Source organism: Xiphophorus hellerii, chromosome 22 (genome assembly GCF_003331165.1).
Source record: "Xiphophorus hellerii strain 12219 chromosome 22, Xiphophorus_hellerii-4.1, whole genome shotgun sequence".
NCBI lineage: Eukaryota > Metazoa > Chordata > Actinopteri > Cyprinodontiformes > Poeciliidae > Xiphophorus > Xiphophorus hellerii.
In genome coordinates, this window is record NC_045693.1 from 28654112 (window position 1) to 28668113 (window position 14002).

The 14002-nt window shown below is 38.0% G+C and overlaps 1 protein-coding gene across 3 annotated transcripts in view; it reads left to right on the top strand.

Moving 5' to 3' along the window:
- Window positions 1-14002, top strand: part of nrg3a (neuregulin 3a) — a 519285-nt gene that overhangs the window by 147075 nt on the left and 358208 nt on the right. The gene's annotated exons all lie outside the window — the stretch shown is intronic.

Here is a 14002-nt window from a genome sequence, read left to right on the forward strand (position 1 = left end):
TGGGAAATGAATCAGTGGCCAAGCCAGCTGGGCTGATATGGTTTCAAAATAGCTATGAGGACAAATTTCTAGAGATCCTGACCCAAAGGGCCCCCTACTGAAGGTTAATCAAGGCAGAGAGAGAGAGGCCATATCTATCTGCCAACAGATATGGCAGACTATTTCCACAGATAGTGACAAGCTTGAAAGTGACCTGTCCTTTTTGGGGACAAAGTCTTTTGGTTGTTCTGCCGAAGAGATGCAGTCTGTAGGGGTTAACCAGCATGGGGGGAAGTTTAATCTCTGCTAACTGGGTCACTAAAGACCTGGTTTCATTTTACTTTTGTTCTTTTACTGTCTTAGTCAACATTTCTCACTCTGTTGTCTACATCTGAAGCGGTGCTATGAAAAAGCAAACATCCTACTAAATTCTAGTTATATGTTAAAAATAACATGGTATGTTAGGGAAATTGTGGGTAGAAAAAAAGAGTATATTTCTGAAAAAATGTCAGAAATTCTGAGATCAATCTCAAAAATCTTCTTGGAAAAAACTGGGAAATATCTACGTTTGAAAAGTTGAAAATGTGAAACAAAAAAACAACTGAGTTTTATCACAGAAATTTTGTAGGAGAAATGTACTCTTCTTCTATCTACGTCGGCCTTAATATGCTGTTGTATAAGATGGCATATTGAGCTGAATGCTTGCAAAAACCAATTTATTTTTGTTCGTCAGCCATGAGTAATTGCAGTTCTTGGATGCACAACACAAGCATTTTTTAAAGTTCCAGTCAGTATACATAACATGCAAGTATGGCACAATATAAAAATATGTCATGTATTCCTATTTTGATGTATTTGAAGCTGACTTTTATGGTCGTGTATTACCAGATCATATGCTTGGACTAAACCCATGTCATTAGCTCCACTGCTTAGATAGTAGTTACTTACACCAGACTGTATTTGTTCAGTTTTGTTTAGATTTGCTACAATCTCCTGGAAAAACTGAGTTAGAACATTGGCAAAATGACCTATGAGCCGCAGTCGCTTGTTTTTTGAGACAAGAACACCGTAGGAAATTGGCTTAGCATAAATCACCAAAAATCTGCACTGAGCTCAAGTTCTAAAAAAACAAACTGCATCAGATCCCAGCCCATAAAGCACAGAGGTGGAGAGCATGCATGAAAATTCAATGAGATTGCATCACTGAAGGTATTTTGTCTTGCTGACGCAGTAACACTGTTGCTAGTCTATGAATATACTATTTATTTGATGGTTTATCCTTATGAAAGGGAAATGAGCCAGCTTAGAGATGAGCTTTTTGGTGAACATATGATTGTTTCATCTGGAGAGGCTGTTAGCAGAATAAAATTATTTACCACATTCTGATCTTAGCTTTTATCTTTTTCCTGCTGGTTTCTGTCCCGTGCCTGGAAAAACTTCTGTATGGCCATCTAACTGGAACCGTTGTTTAAGGTTGGGGATGTGTGAATGTGTAGTCAAACTCTCAACTGGAAAAGTGAACTCTGGTTCCCCTAAAAAAAAACAAAAAACGATCTCGGGTTGGTTGAAGTGCATATGTTAATGCCAAGCGCAGCGGAGACCATCCAAAAACAGGAAGCAGACTATCGCACAGCATTCTGGGTAAATATAACCAAAGCAAACATGCAAGTCTAGCGTTAACAGGAGAAATGAATTGTGGTTTTATGAACAGCAAATGAGAAATCCTACAACCACTTAAATCAGGTGGCACTTCATCTTAGTTTGCCTTTCTTTTAAGAAAATTGCGCTTAGTATGTTCTTCTGAGGCTTTTGTGTTGTTCCTACAATGGATCTTGGTGCAGCGCCCCTACTGGCGAGGAGGGGAACAGGTTTTTTAAGAGGTTTGGTTTGTTTGACACAGTGCAGTGAGAAAGAGAACCACACCAAATGAAAATGTAACAAATGTTCCGATTTTGGTCCCCAATCAAACTGAGTCTTCTGGACTGGATGTGAAAACACCCTCTGACTTCAGTCTGCTGCAGATAACGTACTGACTAATGCTTCCTACTTGACTGAAAGCCTCTTTAACACAACCAAACTATCCCTTTATTGGCACCGTTTGATGCACATGTTTAAAATGTATTTTTTATTTAGAAATACCTAAACTGTAACATTTCATAAAGTTGTCTCAAACATAACCTGCCACAAGCTCTCTATTCCTGTCCTGCTTGAGTACAGCGTAGCATCCTGTGGCGCAAAATTTATTCCGGAGGTTCAAAAATAGTACGAAGCTTGACTCGCATCCAAAGAACCCAAAAGGAAACAGAAAACAAGAGTCTTAGATTTATTGCTTACTTCCACGCAGAAATAGTTTCAGATTTTGTCCATAGATCAGCTCCTCTAAATAAATAATGTTGAATCGAATGCTTGGCCCGATTGGAGAGCACCTGGTCCCCAGCCCGTATTTTCTGCCCCTCTCTGTGTGGCAGCCCAGGTCCTGTTCTTTCCCAGCCAGCATCCCTTATCGCTGCAGGCACTGCAATCTTACCCTGCTTTATTTATGAGCCCTTCAGGCACACAGGGGAGGCTTGAGGCCAGATCGAGGGAGAAGGGGAATTATGGGAGTGAATGAGGGATTACTGTATTTGTATGTGCATATCCATCTTTTTGTTACTTTTATTTTCTTTTGCATCGTGGAGAGGCTAACGAGCCGCGGCTGGTTGAAGCACTCATCTCTCTGTTTTCACTACGCATCCCACAGCTGCACTTTGAGTATTTTGTTCTTGCTTTGTTCATGAAAATCAGAACAGCTGCAGAGGAATGTGCAAATCGTTCAGTTTTGATTTTTTTTTATTTCTGATGCTGCTCTGTGCTTTGGGGCATGTTCCTAAAATGTGTGTTTGCAGCTTATTGGCACTTAGAAGACACAACATTACTTTCACATGTTACATAACAAATGGCATTAACAGCGGTGTTGTCAGTTATGCAGAAAAAATATGAATTTCCTTCTTCTTTCAGGAGAATTGAAGAATGTAAAGCCTGAGGCTAGCTTTGCTGAAATGTGTCTAATCATAGAGCTGCTGAACCTTGTCTCGGTTTCCAGCAGAGGATGTCCCTGATGTTCAGTGCAACCTTCCACTAGAGAAGGAGAAACACAAGGATATGATTTTGGAACGGCCTCCATATCATGTTTGGCTTTTTGTTTGTCTTCTTTGTGTCACAGGAAACAAACTAGTCTGTTTTTTAAATCCTGTCAGTTCTAATGTTTTTGTGAACAACATGAAGCGTTATTTATCAGACTGCCTCCAGGTGTTTCAACCTCTTTACAGTCTATGAAAAGTTTTCAAGGATTTTCTGAAATCCTCCCACACACAGACCTATGCAACTTTTTCAGATTTTTTCCCATTTCAACCTAAAATGTGTTTATAAGAATTTTATGTGGCAGTTCTGCAGAAAGAAGGGTTAGGATTTTTTTTCCCCTTCTCCTTTTTTTTTTGCCTTTACAAAAAAATGTCTAACATCAATAGATAGATGCCTTGCTGCTGGCTAGATGGGTAGCTAGATATATACTCTAGCACAGTGGTCCCCAACCCCCGGGCCACGCAATAAATAATTAAATATTTCCGTTTTATGTATTATTTGAGTCTGGAGGATCTTTTATTTTCAAAATCCTTTAACTGGATTCTCTCGGTTACATCTTGCGTGCCAACATTGAGCCACAAGCAGCAAAATGATTAAGAAACAGATCAGATTCTTTGGAAAGTTTCTTTGTGAAGAAAAAGGCCCAGAGAAGAGACAGGAGAATGGATTTATCCCGGTAGGTGATTCCCACATTCCAAGCTCTGCATGATATGGTGACCGGCTCGTTAGTGAGGCAATGAAGCTTCAAACTGCTTCGCCACGTAGAGACCAAGACCCCTGAGCATCAGCAACACTTCAGGTGTCGTTGTCTCTCATCAGTCCCAGATGGAACCGTCTCGTTGCAGAGGAACAAGCTCAGGGCTCCATTAGTCGTTATCATGAGTTACAATTTTCACGAAAGTAAAATGTTTGTTTTTGTGGCGCATCTGTATCTTATTTTGAAAGTAAACGTTACCATAGCGACCAGAATAATAAAAAGGCCTTCACAGTACAGCTGTATTTATATTTAGAATAAATCACATACAAGTGCACTTTTATTTTCTTAATTAAAAAGCACCAAAGTAGCATTAGGTTTTATTTAGGTGTACCAAAGCAAAAGGTGGCTAAAACAAATCCACTGTTAAAATATCCTTTAAAATAAATGTTGAAAACATAAAAAAAACACATTTCTTCCACTTTGCAATGATCCAACACTTTGTATTGGTCTGTGACAGGAATTCCTACTAAAGTTCATTGTTTATGTTTGTAACGTGACAAAATGTGGAAAAAAAGTCACTGGTGGTTTGAATACTTTTACAAAGTACTATATTAATATAAGTACTTCTAATAATTAGATTTCACACACTCTGGCTTAAAAAACTTGCATAATGCCGTATTGATCCAATTGAATCCATACAGCAGTAAGAGGCAACAGTGAGAATCTGCATTGCTGTGCTATTCTGGTGTGACTTAATGCTAACGCTAATGCACAAAGCATTGATTTAGTCTGAAGCTAGAGCAGGGAAGGCTGGAGAAATAAAATAGTCCATATTGCACTAGAAGTACATGTAAGATGTTTGTTTTTAACAAACATAACATTACACTGGGCATTGTTTTGGTTAATTATGTACTAAAAAATATTAAAAAATACAATTTATTCTATCTATGCATCTTAAAATGTTGCTGAAGTTATAAAGGCCAGTCTTTTTAGTGGGCTGAAAAAAAACAGGTGCTGTGGTTGCATGAAAAAACAACAACTCTGTTTTCAACAAGACAAATGTTCATACTTCCCAGGTTAATGTTCAGTCTCCTCCAGAAGCAATGAGGGCTGTGGCGGCCATTGAATATTTTAGCTTAGAGGGATATTAGTATTCATGAGGATTTTCAAAGTTGATGTTTTTCAGTGTTGAAAGACATTTTCCTCCAAACTCAATGGAGCACTGGCTGCAAAACATTTCAACTTTGGGCTTACTCTGACACATTCCCATGCTCTAATATTGGAAATATATAGTTTGATTTAAGGGATTTTATAGCATTACTGTTCAAATAAACCCATTCCAACACCTAAAAATAGTCATGCTATTTTTTGTGGGGTTTTTTTGCTTTGCTAAAGCAGATAATTAACATTTTTTAAGTATCTAAAAACATCATTAAAATGCATCTAAGCAAAATTTTATTAAGCAATCTATACAAATTGTATGATTGCGCTATGGGAACCAGTGGAGGAACTTTAAAGCTGCTGTGATATGATCACATTTCTTTCTTCCTCCTCTGTATCTTCAGCCTGTTGTGGTCAGATCTGGGTTATTTTGAATGTATTGACCATTACCAGCTGTTTACATTATCGGTTTACTATGCACATTTCAAAGTATCGCAGTAGAAAAGGTTATTGTAAATGGCAAAATTCTAAATAATTTCCTCATTTCTGCAATAAAGTTTTTCCGCTCACATCAGGTTGCTTTTGGCTTTTCTGAAAATAAGTTCTTGTGCTGAATGGGAGATGGAAACACATTAGCTGAATAAGTTCTGATGTAGCGAACTACAGCTGAGCCTGGTTGATTCGTTCCAAACCAGTAGATGGAGACATGGCTAATTTCCATTTTCTGTTTTTGCAACATGTTAAAGTTTGCTCAATATTCACATGGCAGTTGGATTGAAACAAATATATTGGATTGATAGACTAAAGATCTCTTTTTAAGTCTGGACCACAACCTTTTCCTAAAAGCTTCTTGAAGTTCTTTTAGGTCCTGTTTGTAATTTTATCTCTTTTTTTAAATTAATTTTTATCACCTGTGTCCTCTTATCCATAAGTGAACATACTGTATTTTGCTAATGAGAACAATATTTTTAGCAAAAGTTCATCCAAAGTAGAGATTAAAAAAGAACTATCTCATGTAGATTTGGTCAAAGTAGGTTCAAAAAATGTGTATAAGCTCAATGCTGCGTTGTGCTGAAAAGGTTTACAGCTTAGAGGAAATACAACTTCTCAGTTGTACTGCCGTTTAGTCAAACTGTTAGTTTTTAATTGGATCTGACTAAAGATATCACCTGACACTTAGGTTAAACCAAATACGCAGTAACACGGGATACTCATGGGATGAGCATACTCAGAGGTCATGTCAACCTGTGTTTCTGTTGGTGTTATTAGTGGAAAAACACATAAAAGGACAACTAATCCATATCTCATACCCATCAGCCTCTTCCACTGAACTACTAAAGGCAAATTCCTGGAATCAGAATGGATCTGATTCAGAGAGGCTGAAGAGGTAAGAAGCTTTCACCATGTGTGGAGTTTTACAGTCAACATGAGATGAAAACTCCACGCCCAAGAGCATTTCAACCAATCCTCTTACTGCCACTGTTACTATACTGCAAGTTATTATAGGATATGGTAAGATATTTATTTTGTGTGTGTTCGTATTTTTGAAGCAGGATGAGGACAAACATTTAGTAGTGTTAGAATGAGCCGCTGCACACTAATGACCATAATGGTCATGAAGAGCAAAAATAAAGTCGTCTTTATGGAAAAGTTAAAAAGATCCTGCAGTGCATGCAAACACAGCCTCTTTTTCCGCTGAACTAGGGCACCACTGCAAATTATTTTAAGAAACTGCTACTCTGTTCTTTCTGCAGTGATCTTTAGGGGGTTCCTCCTGGGCAGACCCCCTGCTGCTAAAATCAGCCTTATGATATCAGTAAAGGATTTACTTGCCAAACACTCCCACAAATTGTGATGTTATGGTCACTTTTGGAACAAATGTGGGGAAATATTTTTCACTCAACAGAAAGGTTAAGAGAAGGAAAATAACACATCTGGTTGCTGGTTCAGAAAAAAAACACTCATGGGAAACCAGAGCGCAGGTACAGCCTGGTGGGCCACCAGGCTGAAACCTGCCCCACCCACCAGGCTGAAACCTGCCCCACCCACCAGGCTGTACCTGCCCCACCCACCAGGCTGTACCTGCCCCACCCACCAGGCTGAAACCTGCCCCACCCACCAGGCTGAAACCTGCCCCACCCACCAGGCTGCTTATTTTCAACAGGGGTTTTTAAACCTGTTACCATGACAGTAAAAACGGATTGAGTTAGGTTTTAAAGATGGGGTGAGCACCAACCCTGAGAGTGGATTTGCACACCAAGAAAACTGGGGGAAAAACCATCTATTTCACTTCATGTCAACAAAACTCATGAATAATTCATTGTTAGGAAAAAAAATTGCTTGTTAATTCCTTTCTAATTTCTTCTCATCCATTTTCCTCCCCCAAAAACAACTTGTGGTTTTTAATCTTAAGATTATGTATTTGTGCTGTTTTTCCATAATTTTCTGCCTTGATTTGCTGAGTTTTCCCTCACACTAAAATAGTAAAGACTCAAACTAATACATTTCCCTAACACTGAGCTCCTCAGCATCATTGTTTTTGGTTTTGTCACACCAGGGTGGTTTTTTCTTTCGTCTTTACGTGTTCTCTGGTTTCTCTCTCCTTAATTGTGTGAAACAGAAACAGACTCGTGTTCGATGTCCTCTGATCTAAATATGTTGGGCAAATGTTTTGTGGTTGTGGCTATTTTATCTCCAGGGGTCTTTGAGCGAGGGGTGGAGTACACCCTGGATTTGTTAGTGTTGTTAAGTCAGTCAGGTATTTAGTAACCTAGAGTTTGCTTTTGAGGAATACTTCCTCAACATTCACCATATAATTGCATACTTACATAAATTAGAGTAATGGGAACTCATTTTTGATAAAGTTTTGAAGCTAAAATCAATTTTCTTTTTTTTGGCTGTATTGAAATCAGTTTATTTTGCAAAACTGCAATGGAAAAAACTTTTTTTTTCCTTTTTTTTTTCATCGACGAAGTGATTTTACCACAAAGCTAGGCGTGAAAGCCCTAATGCTAACCCTAACCCTATGCGGGCAGAGGGACACAGAAGTCCAGGGTATGCTCCAGTTTTCAAATCACAGTGAAACGTAATACAGGATCATTTCTTGGCTCTTCATCAGGGCTTCAAGCTCGACTATCTTATTTTAAAAACATCTCACTTAACCTTAATATTATTGAGGGAAGAGCTGTTTCACATTTTCCTTTTCTTTTTTATCATTTTTGTCAAGTTTTCCTTGGCATGGCTGCCGTGGTTGCATCATTTGTTGTTTAACCTTCTACTTGTATTTAAACTGTTACTATTTGCTTCTCGTCAGGTCATCTACCTTCTCACACCACAAATCCACACACACATAGAGAGAGAGAGGGAAACGTCCTCTTAACCAGCACAATGAGTACATAATAATGATAATAAAGCTTCACAAAACACTTTGGTGGAAAGCTCACAGGTTCTGTCTACTTCATCTATTTAAACATAATAGCTGTCAGATGAGTTCCTCTACACAAATAAAGGACTTGACAATTAAAACGTCAGCTGGCAAACTCAGTTCAGTCGTCGTTTTGATCATGCAGGATCACCTTCTTGAGCTCCTTAACAAAGGCACAGCTGCCGATGGACTCACACAGCACAATTACAGTTGTTATAAAGCTGTCATGCATCAAAGCAAGACAGACACTCTTATACTCCATCACTTCTTCTAAACTAGCCCCAGTTTTCCCCGTTCCATCTCTGAAAATCATCCTCATTTTGCTGTTTGGTGCAGTTTCCTCATTTATACTTGATCTGACCTTAGCATAACTTTAAATTTGTGAATTGTGCATAAACTGCAGTAGGTGACTTTTCTAAAAATATATTTTGTAAATATTTAAGTAAGTGTCACAACATCCTGACAGTAGAATATGAGACAGATAATCTTGGAGGAGCTTCACTAGGTCCTCCCCGAGGTCTTGCTGCTATTTGCAGAAATATACCACTGCTGGTCAGAAGCAACAAATCAGAACCAAGAGGAGGGTCTTAGAAATGTGAAACAGGCTTGTGTATGCGCTGCTCACACCCGTTCAGTACGTATCATCGTTCCAGCTGTGCTGCAGATGTACTAGTGGTGAAGGAACAACCTAACGTTACAGGAAGACTGTCCATTTCTTGAGTTCTCTGCAGGCTCTGGACACCAAGTGAAAATTTAAATCATATCTTGTTTCATCATTTTGTGCTAGAAAAAGAACAGTTGAAAGTATCCTTTTGGTATTTTCACTCCTGATACTTCAGTAGACTTGGTTCTATTGGGGACCGACGTTCCATTTTAGGCTGGTGCGGTTCACTTTCACACTGCACTGTATCAAACCAATTGATAAACCTGGTCTGTTCCTTGTATGTGGCAGCACTGCACCAAGAGCTACTAAAGGAAATGACACAAACGTATTAAAAGAAGACTCTGAGCGCAACTTCCTTCTTCACAAAAGGTTAAAAAAAATTTAGTAGCATCAGATTTTAGAGTTTGTAGATTTTCTCTTTTGCCATTGGTAAAAGACGAGTCATTTCTCCCGCTAGCTCTAGATTAGCACATCTTTTTTTGGTCTTCAGAATGCCCTTTGCTATAGTCCGCTCTGGTCCGCTTGGCATTTCAACCACAAATGTAGTCTGATTGGTTGGCTCACTTCAACCGAACTGAGATCAAGGTTTGTAGGCAGACCAGAGTTTCCTTTATGGTCCACTAGAGTTTGATTAAAGCGGAATAAACAGGGCATGTGTGAAAGCATGCTAAAAGACCTGAAGTTAAAATGACATTCATGCATGCTGAATGCATTCAAGCCTTTTCACTGGTATTGAGAAAGGGTTTCTGCCTCCAAACAAATATAGGGAGTTTCCATATTACAAAAATTAATCATCGTTTGGCTAGGTCACAAAAAGATGATCATCTTTCTAAGCAGGATAGTTCTTGCACACTGTGCTTGTCAAACAGCAGCCTGCCGCGTTGTCACAGCACACTTTTAACAGCTACTGGTGGCTTGTAGCTCATGAGAGCGAGATGAGGAAGAGCTGAAAGCTCACAGGAGAGGCTATCAGCTAGAGAGGTCAGTGGAGAAATTGTATTATTGATCTTGCGCAATTCACAATAGGAGTTTAGCCTCTGCTCGTATACCCACATGTCCCAAGACAGATTTAGCACCGAGTGAAGAGGGGGGGACTTGACATGAGAAATTGAGGCTAAAGGCAAACAGAAGCTTGAGTGCCCAAACACAAAGACTTGTAAGTGATATGAAGTGGCTGGTTGACAGGCAGAAAACAAGATGGTGTTTTATCAATTAGCTGAATGTCCTTCAGCCCTGAAAAGCTGTCATGGTTAAAAAAATAAATAAGTAACCACAAACCTTTGGAGTAGTTTCACCATTTCTTTATAGTTCTCCTTTTTTATAGCTCTGTTGTAGTTTAAGAGAAAAGCCATAAGGTTTTAAAGGCCCTATTTTTTCTTGTTTTTTCACGGACCCTGGTCTGGGCGTACTGATAAAAAGGGATTGCGTCTCTGAAGTGCCGCCATGCTCCGTCTCGGGGGCTCCGACTCCTTTGGGAGAATTTAGCTCTCTCCACTTATTTGGGACCGGATTGGAGAATAGACAGGGAATTACTCGAAAAACGCCGTCCACAATACGTCTCTAATGAAGTGCGGGCGCGGCGCTGCTGTGATCACGGTGCAGAAAATCTCTGCCACACCAACTGCATAGGCATTTCATTATTATATTTTTGAGGATTTCAACACTTGAACGGTTTCTGACTCAATACCGAAATTAGATAATTTAAAACCTTGTTATCGCCAACAGACAAGCTGGTGCTTCAGTTCAGATTAAACCACAATGTATGTGCTTTGTGGAGCTTGAGGAGGAGGAATTTATAGTCAAAGCCTGAATTCAATAGAATAAGATTGGTTAGAGTAAGACTTGGTTTAAAGAGGCTGCTTGGTGCAACAGAATGTCTTTCATATGGAGTTTACATGCTTTAACCCATACATGGTTGGGTTTGCTCTTTTCCATACATGGAACCCCCATAGCACACTCAATGTTACATAATATGTAAAGAAACATCAAGTTTTAAAATATTTTTTTCTCACTTTTATTCACTAATATTTTTTGCATTAATTTAGGACTAATGTTGCCTCATTCCTTCTGATTTTAATTGGCCATGAGATCTTTTTCTCGTCGGACACGTTTCTATTGTGAGCTTGCAAAACTAGCTTGAGGAGCAAAGTAGCTTCTTAAATTTGACTCCCTGCCAGCCAATCAGAAAGATTGGCATGGTAATTAACATTTGAAGAAATTATTTTAATTTATATTTTGTAGTCTTGACTGAAAAATATGATGCCATATTGAAGGTATTGTAGATACAAGAAAAGGAGTACATTTCTGGCAAAAAAAAACAACTCATATTTTCACATCAATTGTGCCAGAAAAAAACTTGAAAAGTTCTGAGTTTCAAAAGTGTAAAATTTTAAACTTTTAAAACTCAAAAAATATCTAAATGTTGAAAATGTTTGACTTTTGAAACACTGCTCCAGAGAGCACCAAAATGATGGACCTGCTCCAAAAAGAAGCGTATGACTGCCAGAGTTATAAATTCAGGACTGGTATTTCATTAACATGACAACATTTTTCATTAAATCTCATTAAAACCAAAACAACTTTTTTTTAAAATGATACAAAACTAGTTACACCAAATAAGGTTTTATTATTGTAAGAAGATAAAGATTTCACCTTGTTACGAGAAATGTCTCATAACACAGTAGAAAACTCTTTACAATGAGAGTTTCTCACTGTAAAGAGTTTTATATCATTAAACCTAAAATCTTCTTGTTATGATGACATAAAACTCACTTTGCTACAATGTGAAACCTTTTCATCATAACGATTTTGCATGTCGTAATGAGAATGTTTTTCATTGTAGCAAGATATTGTAGCTTGTGATTGTATTTCTTAGCTCTGGCAGTTAAATGCTTCAATAATTCCACTATTACCACCATAGAAAACATTTACTACAGTACAATGGGAATCTCTTGCCATATAAAAGCATTCATCTTGGGCTGAAGGTATTTTTTGAATCTATTCACTCTGCAGTTTTATATTTGGAACTAAATTATGAAGTTATTGTTGGTTATAGTCCAAGTCTCGTCATCAACAGGCCTTTTGTTGTCTGGAAAAGTTGGAGCCCACATAATGTGAGATTTTTCATTTCATTTTGATGCATGGTATGGTAATTTAAACAATAGAATTTGTGCAGAGCAGGGTTACTTACTGCCTCATTTCTGTATTTCATTTTTGCATCTCAGAATTTCACAAGCTTTACATAATCGGCACTGCGTGGGTATGTAGCATCTAATGCAAAAAGCTGGCATCTCTCTGTATGTTTATGTTTAAGAGATTTTGTATTTTACAGAATTTCAGCAAGAGTGAGCTTGTGGTGCACAGCTTTTTGTCTCCAAGAGAGAGAGAAGAGAACAAAATCACTTTATTCAAAGCCCTATTGAATTAGCTTTCGGATGCAGAAAGACATCACTTAAGGAAAAAACACATGAAGTACACATGTTCCAATGTAAAACACATTTTCCACACAAAATGGAAAATGTGTTTTACATGTGGAAAAAATCCCGATGTGAAAAATATTTTTCATTTGCTCCTCTACACTGTATGAATACTCACTTTTTCCCCACATGTAACTTCAACATCTGAAACATGTAGAAATGTTCCACAACACATTGTATATTCCACGTTTTTATGTCTCACGATGAAAGTCTGTCATGTGAAACACATAGCAAAACGTTCCATGAGTCTAAAGTTTTCTTGTTTCATTGTACACAATATAGATTCTCATACGTTTTGGGAAAACATCACAAACCATGTTTCCATCAATGTTTTATAGCATGCATTTAGAAATAGCGCAGAAAAGTTGATGGAAAAGATAAATTTTGAAATAACTAATTTTTTTTAAAAAATGCTTGGTGGTTTTGAAAGACAACGCGCTAAGAGGAGATGGAAATACGTTTTCTAAAAGGGAACCACATGTAATTCCACAAGATTCGCAAGAGCATCATTCACTTAAGTTCAATTCAAAAATAGTTTCATCATCTAAAAGGAAATTAAATGCTGTTGTAACAACAATCCATTAAAGTGCATTGATTCAACCAAAAAATTAAAAAATATGAGCAAAAGTCTATAAAAAGACCAAATCAAAACCAATGCAACAGAGCTACTCCAACATCTTACCACCTCAAGTGGCTCAATTGAACTCATGGATTTTACATTAGCCTCGTACATTACATTAGCCTGCGCTTCACTTCATTCAGAGGGTCTGAGTTCTTGGTTCTTGCGAAACGATTGCTTCTTGGAGTCATGGACTCTATTGAAGTCTATTGAAGTTTTTACCCAATATCTAATGTTTGGCCATGATGTATTGTGTAATGTGCCAGTGTGATGTTATGAAACTTACCTGAAATTCCCTGCACTTTACACAGACGTCCTCCACTTTAAAGACAGAAGTACCAAACTGAATGAGGAGACTGTTAATGTCCAGTTAATATTTGGAAATGTGGCCAACATGGACTGAACGGCTTTGTTCAGCACTTCCTCTGCTGCCGTCGCTGAAACTACAGGCAGACTACAATTCTAACACAGAGCAGAAAATCAAAGTCACTGTTCACAACTTCTCCTTCTGTTTCTGTGGTTGAAATTCTAGAAGTTCTTGTAAACAGCAGAAAGGCCAGACTATCTGTGAAGTGAGATTTTAATCAAGTGTAATAGAATAGAAAGGCTACTCACCTCCCTGCACCCATTGGGCACCACGTGCAAACCAAGTGCTGGCCATGTTTCTTATATCTCACATCTGGTTTTATATCGCAATTGACCATATGTGAACTCTGTGTTTCCTCCATAAGCGAAATAAATAATTTTTATAAATTACATTTTTAGAGTTGTTTCTATTTTCCCAATTTTTTATAAATAATCTAAAAATGTGTCTCGTTATCAGAGAATACTTTGTTTCCCTTGAAATTTCAAGCAGTTGCAA